The sequence below is a fragment of the Cryptomeria japonica genome, chromosome 1, assembly GCF_030272615.1.
Source record: "Cryptomeria japonica chromosome 1, Sugi_1.0, whole genome shotgun sequence".
Classification (NCBI taxonomy): Eukaryota; Viridiplantae; Streptophyta; class Pinopsida; order Cupressales; family Cupressaceae; genus Cryptomeria; species Cryptomeria japonica.
The window spans coordinates 62,431,289-62,439,705 of NC_081405.1; positions in this window are offsets into that span (position 1 = coordinate 62,431,289).

Consider the following 8,417-nt stretch of genomic DNA (forward strand, 5'->3'; position numbering starts at 1 on the left):
CATTTAGACCTTTCATCTGAATATGAGTTAATAAAAATATGATAAATAAGTAAATCAAATCAATTAATTCATTGATCAAAATAATTAATAATTTTTTGAAAAGTAAAAATCAATTAACAAAAATAATGATTTAAAGCTATTAAATAAATAAATGAGCTAATTAATTAATAATATCCATCACTTCATTTTTTGTTCTCTCCACTTTTAATGGGATAAGCTTTTTATTGAGATCAAATTATAATCTTTCATTCGTACCCTTTAATTCTCATTATTTGATATCGAATGTTTCACTCTGAATCATCATGATTTCAGTTTGAACAAATAGATGATGTTCAAATGAACAAATAGATGATGTCCAAATGAACAAAAATGAATAATATACATACAATTATTGAAATCAAGAGCATTTTCTTGATGTGTTCTATTTAAGGTTTGCATTGAATTACAATAACAAGTTTTTAATATTATTTTAAATGCTTATTTGTATTCTAGTTTTTTGATAGGTTAATTTAGTTGCATTATTAAGTTTGAACTTTATAACCTTGGGTTTATTAAAACTCTCGAGTTGTTTCTCCAAAAACAAAGTCACCTCTAACATCAACACTAACATTGCATAAAAACACATAGGAATTGAATTCCAATTTTTAACCCTTTGTCTCTGCAAATAATTTTTCTCTTTGGGACTCTCCTTGAGATGCTACTTCCTATAGAAATGACTTAGCCATTCAGGTTGGGATTTTAATTGCTATTTATAATAATTTGATGTTGGGAAAACTAGTGGGGATGTTATGACAATTGTGGTGATATTTCATAATGTGTATTGTTGTCATATATTCATGAAGATTATGTCGAATTACACATTTTTTTCCAAATGATAGTAACGAATGTCAATAGATAACTAAAAAGAAGTTTGATCTATGGTTTAGGCTCATAGAGTAATAATGCTAGAGCTTCCCAAGTAAATTTACTAGATGTCTATTGTATTGTTGATGATACTCTATTAATGTTTTATGTTTTGTTTTGATTGAAATAGATAGTGTGACTAGTAGTGAGGCTATAATATGAATTGTTCTTAATTTACACTTTTGATATTATTTACATGTACTGTTTTTAAGAAAAAATAATAATATTTTTTTGACTAACTTTTTGTTGTTTGCTAATTTTATCAAATTCAAATGAAGATCATTATGTTCTAGGACAAATTTTGAAGACTTTTTTTTTTTGAAAAACAACAAATGATCTTGATACAAGATTAATAGACAAAGACATAAATTTCAAACCATAATTTCACACTATGTTTTGGATAATTTAAATTTTACACTTTATTTTGGTGCTCTATAATTGAATTTGTTTGTTTAGTTCTATTATTTAAATTAGTTGCCTTTTGGTGAATGGACTCATGCATGCTCTCCTTTCATTCTTTTAGGCATCTTGAGGATCAAAAGTGATCCAACTCATCCTTCTTCCTTTTTAATTCATTGGTTGGCTTGTCTAAGGTTTTCATCACTTTAGGGGATGAATTGAATGATATATTTTAGCGAGGTATACATAGTGGGGAGAAATAAATTTGTTCCTAAAAGAAAGTACCATCGTGTTTGACACAACCTTAACACCCCTCTTTGTAAGGAGTCAAGGTGAAGTGGAATTCAATTGTGCTTATTTCACATGCTTTTAGATGCAATACCATTCATACACTCGAGCCTCATATATCTTCAAGTATACCCATGATGCTCCTAGTTAATTTGGTACATCTTATTTTATTATTTGCTTGACTTTATTTTCTTGTAGTGCAATGATAAGTAGTTGGCCCCAAGAAGGCACATGTTGCACATATGAATGTCATTGTTGTCATTGATGTCAAACCAATGTTAGTATGTGTGGTTCAGTTGTTGTTGGTGATATGCATATGTTCAGTGGAAGTATGGTGTATCTGGTTGATGGTTTGGATGTCTGTTTCTATGATATTATGCTACAAAATTGATTGCATATTCACGTGGTGTTGATTAGAAGATATAGGATGATGATTCAACATGTTTTCAAAAGTTTGGTGTTCCTTACTTGGTCTGAAAGTGATTCTGTTATCTTTGGTGTCTGCTCTTGTGAACTATGTTATCATCCGAAATGTATGCTTGTACTAGATATGCTTCAAATAACTGTGTAGATCAATTGTTATTATTCTTAAGATGGGGTACTTTTATGGTGGACCGCTTTTTCTATTTTTGGGTTTGGGTTAAGACAATTTGGATTTAGTAGATTAGTTTGTATTGACTTTTGCATATTGGTCCAAGCGGTTGCGTGAAAATCTTTTTGATGATGATTGGAAAGTGTACAGACTTGGTGTGAACCCTCACATGTCTTCTTTACCTTCTAGATGATATATATTTTGGGTTGATGCTATGTACACGTTACATTTTCCTTTGGCCGACCTAGCAAAGTTTATTTTGATCCGATTGGTATATATGAGGCAGATCAATTATATTTGACATAACATATGTGGTGATGATGAATGAAAAGAGTGTACTATGATGATATGAAGTGGAAAGTAGATCTAAGGTTTGGTGGTTGTGCAAAGCAGACAAATGAGTATGAATTGTGAACTGCTTTCTGCATTCTGATAGATGCTATTTTGTATACAATTCAATCTATTATTTCTATTGTATTTGAATAATAGTTTGTATCTTTCCTTTAAGAAGTGATCTTCAATTGTGTGAGTCTTGATTTTGTATCTTGCCCTAAGGTCGCGCGCCTTAGTCTAGAGCAGTGAGGAGCAGTGAGCTCTTTGGCAGTAAGCTATATTCTTTGTAATCTATTGATATATATTGTGAGTTAGATTCTCACCGTGATTTTTCCCTGTTTGGGTTTTTCACATAAAAATCTTCATGTTCTTGTGTGGATGCTTTTGGTGTTTCAGTGGTTTACTTTTATGTATAAGTGTTTGGATGAATGTTATGGTTCAAGTAACTTAATGTGATCAAGTTTTTGTATATGTTAATTGATCCCCCCTCTCAACTTCCGGTAGTAACAACAATTGGTATTAGAGATTTTGGTTCTTGAAGAGAGAACTTAACCGCTAAGGTAGATCTTAGATTTTGAACACTACGTTTGAAGAAGAATTGAATGATATAGATCAAAATGATTGGAATGATGTGGGTGGCTTTGTTGTTATGGAAGGCAAACTGAGATACACATTGGCAGACCTAGATGATAACAAAGAAAAACATAAAAAAGGTAGTTGAGAAGATTTCTTTTCTAAGAAGTCTACTTGATAAAGGAAAGAAGGTCATTAATGAATTTAAAACAAAGCTTGATGAGATGACTAGAGAATGCTGAAGGCTTGAAGAAGAAATTGGCAAACTCAAGGAGGAACTGAAAGTTGTAAAGGATCAGATTGATAATGGATTAAAAACTCTAAGGTGGCAATGAAGTGTTAGATGTTGTTCTCAATTCTCAGAAACAAAATAAAGACAAGAATGGACTTGGATTTGAAAAAGGTGAATGTTCGAAGGACAAAGGAAAAGATAAGATCAATGAGAATTGTAGCAAGAATTAGAAAAACTTCGTTCCGGACCAAAGCTTCAGAAATTCAAGGTATGTCCGAAGACCTCTTTCTGTATCGACCATGTATTTATCTTTTAATGGTAACTATTTTTCACGTAATAAATTTGGACATAGAGCTAGTGAATGTAGAAATCAAATCATAAATCAATCTTTTAATGAAAGATGTCATCACTGTAACAAATTTGGTCATAAAGTGAGTGAAAAAGTAGGATGAATTGGAATAAAGATGGAAATTTGAATTTCAGCAGAGGTGTTAAATATTTCAATGAAACTTGTTTTACTTGCAAGACCTATGGGTAGAAAACTGTTGATTGTAGAATAAATTGGAGATTCAAAATAGTAGAATAGATGACAATAAACCTAAGAAAGGTTCAATATGATACAATTGTAACAGGATGAGACACATTGCGAAACATTGCAAAAGAAAAACTAAGAAATCTAATGATTCAGAGAAGAAAATAGATATCAATGAAGAAAATAAGAAGATGAAGATGAAATGGGTGAAGAAATCAGATGGTAAGACCAAAGAGAAGATTGAGGATGGATCCACACATTTTGTGGGTGCAAAACCTTGCTTCTGGTAACTAGATCAGACAACTGTGTTTGAGGGGGAGAGCTTAACTCATATCTTTTGTCCCCTGGTTTGATGCTGAGTTGTTCTCAGCATGGTAGAAGTGTGAACACTTTTTTGGTGACTTCAAGTATACAATGTATCAACTGTTTGAGAAAACTGTAAATGACGACTATATATTGTTTTTTCAGAATTCATTTGTGCAAATGCGATCGAAGAGTTGCAGAGTGCAAAGAAGAGTGAAGGAGATCAATAAGAGTTATTTCTCTTGTTTGTGATATTTTCTAATGGCAAATCCTGAAATTATCAATCTCAATAGCGAGGCAAGACATTTATGCAATTCAACCATTTATTTTGGTGATGAGCAACCTTGTTGGTGCATTTTCTGTTTTTCCTCATAAAGTGGTATGCAAAGAAGATATTTTCAGTTACATTCATGTTTCTTTGGAAGAGTATGATCATAGCAAACTTAATGATTTTAAGAAGATTCATCTAATAGACAGTACGCAGAGACTTAATGCGAGTGTGCTAGTTTAGGGCATAAGGGTTTGGATGCTTGGAGTAATTTTCCCATGTTTAATGATTAAGAGATAATTAAGATAATGATAAGAAGAATTCATGAAGACTGTTTATGGTTGAATCAACCGTATTTGATTTCAAAAGAAGACCTAAGGGATATAATTGGTTTATGCTCGATTGGAACCGTGCTTGCTTTGAAGTTTGTGAAGAATGATGAGGTGAATGGATTGATTGGCGTTTTGTCTGATAAGGAAGCCCTCAGATTGACAGTATTGATGACTTGGCAGTCATATATTTGACTATGAAAATTTCATATGGTATTTTATAGGAATCATGAAAGATCGTCTTCTTCCACGATGGTGTATGTGGCCTATAAAATGGTGAAGGAAAATATTGACTATGATTTATGTGGATTGTTGAGGTGACAATTGTTCGATAACCTTTGATTGACAAATACTAAGTTGTACCCCTTCTTGTATGGATCACTCATTGTGTGCTTGGTATTTTATTTTCTCAATGCATTGCTTGGAGTAAATAATGTGGTATGGAGAAGAGATGTTTCTATTAGTGCTCAAATTAAGGAATATTTGGATAATTTGGATGATTGTGATACTGCTTGTCACAAGTTCCTCATGGATATTTAGACAAAGATGGTTGTGACAAATCAGGTCCCTCTGAAAATTGTTGAATGGTACAAAGATGACTTTACTTTCTTAGTTGACAAGGACAATTGTTTCATTGAAGTTGTCGTTCCAAGGACTTCATGGGTGGTTAATCTTCCTTATGAAGTATCAAAAAATGAATGCATGAGTATTATAGAAATAATCCTAAAATGCCAAAAGATGTGAAGGAAGAAGGATTTGGAACATATGATGAGATTATGAGTGTGTTAGAAATAGACCAACAAGGTTGAGAATGTGCCAAAAAGAAAGAGAGCAAGGAAATCATTTGGAGAAGGCTATTCTTCTTCTTCTAAAATGTCAAGAGCTAAACTTGTGTCAAAGGAATCTGCTAAGGCTATTATTGTTGAAAGTAGTGTAGAAAACTAGAGAAGGTTAGTGTGCAGAAAAGTGTTACAACAAGGAAGATGGTAATTGCTTCCCCTACTTCTTCAGAGGAAGGATATTTTGATGAAAATAAAGTGCTTGAGATGTTTGGGAGACCAAATGACTTAAAAAGTGTTGGTGAGTTGTATCTCTTTGTTCCCTCTTATGATCAAGATACCATTGAATAGGCTTGTGTAAGATATTTGCTCCAAAACAATTTTGTTCCCATAAATATTGCTGATGTTCTTCTAGAAGTATTGATAGAGTTTTTAATTGAGTGTATGGCTATAGTTGCTAGTGATGACAGTGATTCTAGTGAACCTTGCACAAAAGAAAATGTGGTAGAGAAAATGATAGAAAATTGCCTTAAGGCACATCATGATCTTAAATTGAATTTGATTAATTTCAAAAATATGATGGATAATGCAACACATTTTTATAAGTATTTCTTGAGGTGGCTTGTGGCTACAAAACAATTTAAAGATGAAATAGACTCCATTGAGTCTCAACTTACAGAGTTAGCTTAGTCCGTTAATATTTACAAAGATGCTAATGGTGCAATGAGATCCAAGGCTCGAGATCTCCATTCTCAATTGTCATTGAGACAAAAGTAGAGAGAAGAATATGTGAAATTGTTTTGTGGACTCAAAGATGCCATGGAATTATGATTTTCTACTTTTCTTAGATTATTGATTGATGCAGAAAAAGTTGAGCAGAGTGTGATTAATACAAATGTCTTTGATGTTGCAGTAAATTTATGTATTGATTATGTGTTAGAGTAGAATTATCTCTGCCCCTATTCGTTCATGGAACTCTTCTTTTGTTGGATTGAAGAAACAATACAAGGATAGTTGGCTTGGAAATGTTTGACATGTATTCAAATTTTCTTTACTTTCTAGAGACTTTTGTAAGGGGAAGTTGCAATTTTTGCTCAATATGGTTTGTAAGTTTTAGAAGTTGCCCTTTTTCATTATTGTCAAAGGGCGAAAAATATTGATTGAGGAAGTTTTTTGTTTTGTGATCAATGAAAAAGGGGGAGATTGTCCATTGTTGTCATTGATCTCAAACCGATATTAGTCTTTGGTCCGGTTGTTGTTGGTGATCTGAATATGTATATGTATATGTTTAGTGGAAGTATGGTGTATCTGGTTGATGGTCTAGATTTATGTTATTATGATAGTATGCTACATAATTGATTGCATATTCACATGGTGTTGATCAGAGGATATGGGATGATGATTCAGTGTGTTTTTCAAAAGTATGGTGTTCCTTACCTGGTCCGAAAGTGATTATGTTATCTTTGGTGTCTGCTATTCTGAACTATGTTATGTTTCAAAATGTATGCTTGTACCAGATATGGTTCAAATAATCGTGTAGATCAATTATTATTATTCTCAAGGTGGTGTACTTATTTTATGGTGGACCATTTATTTTGTTTTTGGGTCTGAGTTAAGACACTTCAGATTTATCAGATTAGTTTGTACTGGCTTATGCATATTGGTCTGAGCAATTGCGTGCAAAGCTTTTTGATGATGATTGGAAGGTATGCCGACTTGGTGTTTTTTTCTTACAAAATTGTCCCTTTTTAAATATAAAACAAAATCCTCTATGTTTTAATACAGAGACAAGCATGTGCCAAACAATTGGAGAAGTTTTTTATTGGATTAACAACTTTCCTTTGAATTTTAGAGGTACAACTCCCTCTTATGATATAATTGGTGTTTTTATGGGTATGCTTTTAACCAAAAAGAAGGAAAGGCAAACACAAAAGAAAAACAGAGGAAAGGGCAAGACTTGGAAAGAACATAAATAAATGGCTCAAAATCCACCCATTCATTATATATGATCAACTATTATGGGAAATTGATATACATTTTTCTTAGATAATGTAAATGCATTATGACTCAAAGTTCTATAAACATGTACATGCATAACTTAATACATAGATGAATTCAAGGAACTGATTGCAAGTCTCAAAGTAAATGTCAACCAAGAGAACATGCATGAATACAAAGCTTCAAACAAATTTCCATCCTTAGTTTCAAAAGCACAAAGTCTTTGCTTCCGCATATAAATTATGTTTTTATAAAGAAAAATATGTTGTCAAATCCTAAAATTAACTTCCTAAAGATAACAGTTTCTTTGAAAAGAACTGTTTTTACAAATAAAACTAAAAGCTATTTTGAAGTCCATGTGGCATAAGATTCCTTGCCTCCTCAATCCTTCTTTGAAGTTGGGCATCAATCATCTTAGCCTTTTCCTCTTCTTCAACTAGCACTAGACTCACCATTGCAAACTCCCTACTACTGTTGTGACATTTTCCAGGCCAGAATGGTCAAATCCATGAAGAATATTTTCCTGTGGATTCTCTATCATGTTTTTCCTTGGTTGCATGACTGAAGCTAAACCATTACCTGAGAGAACCGTCCTCTTCAACGATTTAATTTTCTCAAGCCCTAGCTATTTCTTGTAGACGAAGGTGACGCTCTTCAACTTGCCTCTCTGTTTCCCTTAATATAGTAACTTTCTTTCTATAGTTCGAGAAATCTATTTTTTGTTTCCACGCGAGAGCTCTCAATCTGGAGATAATATCCACTTGCTCACTTTCTGGCCAATTCAAATCAAGGTGGTTGACAGGGAATTGATTTTCATGCGAGAGAACTATTCTGAGCTCAAACAGAGGAATACTCCATTCTTAGTAGTTCTAATACATTAATTCAGCT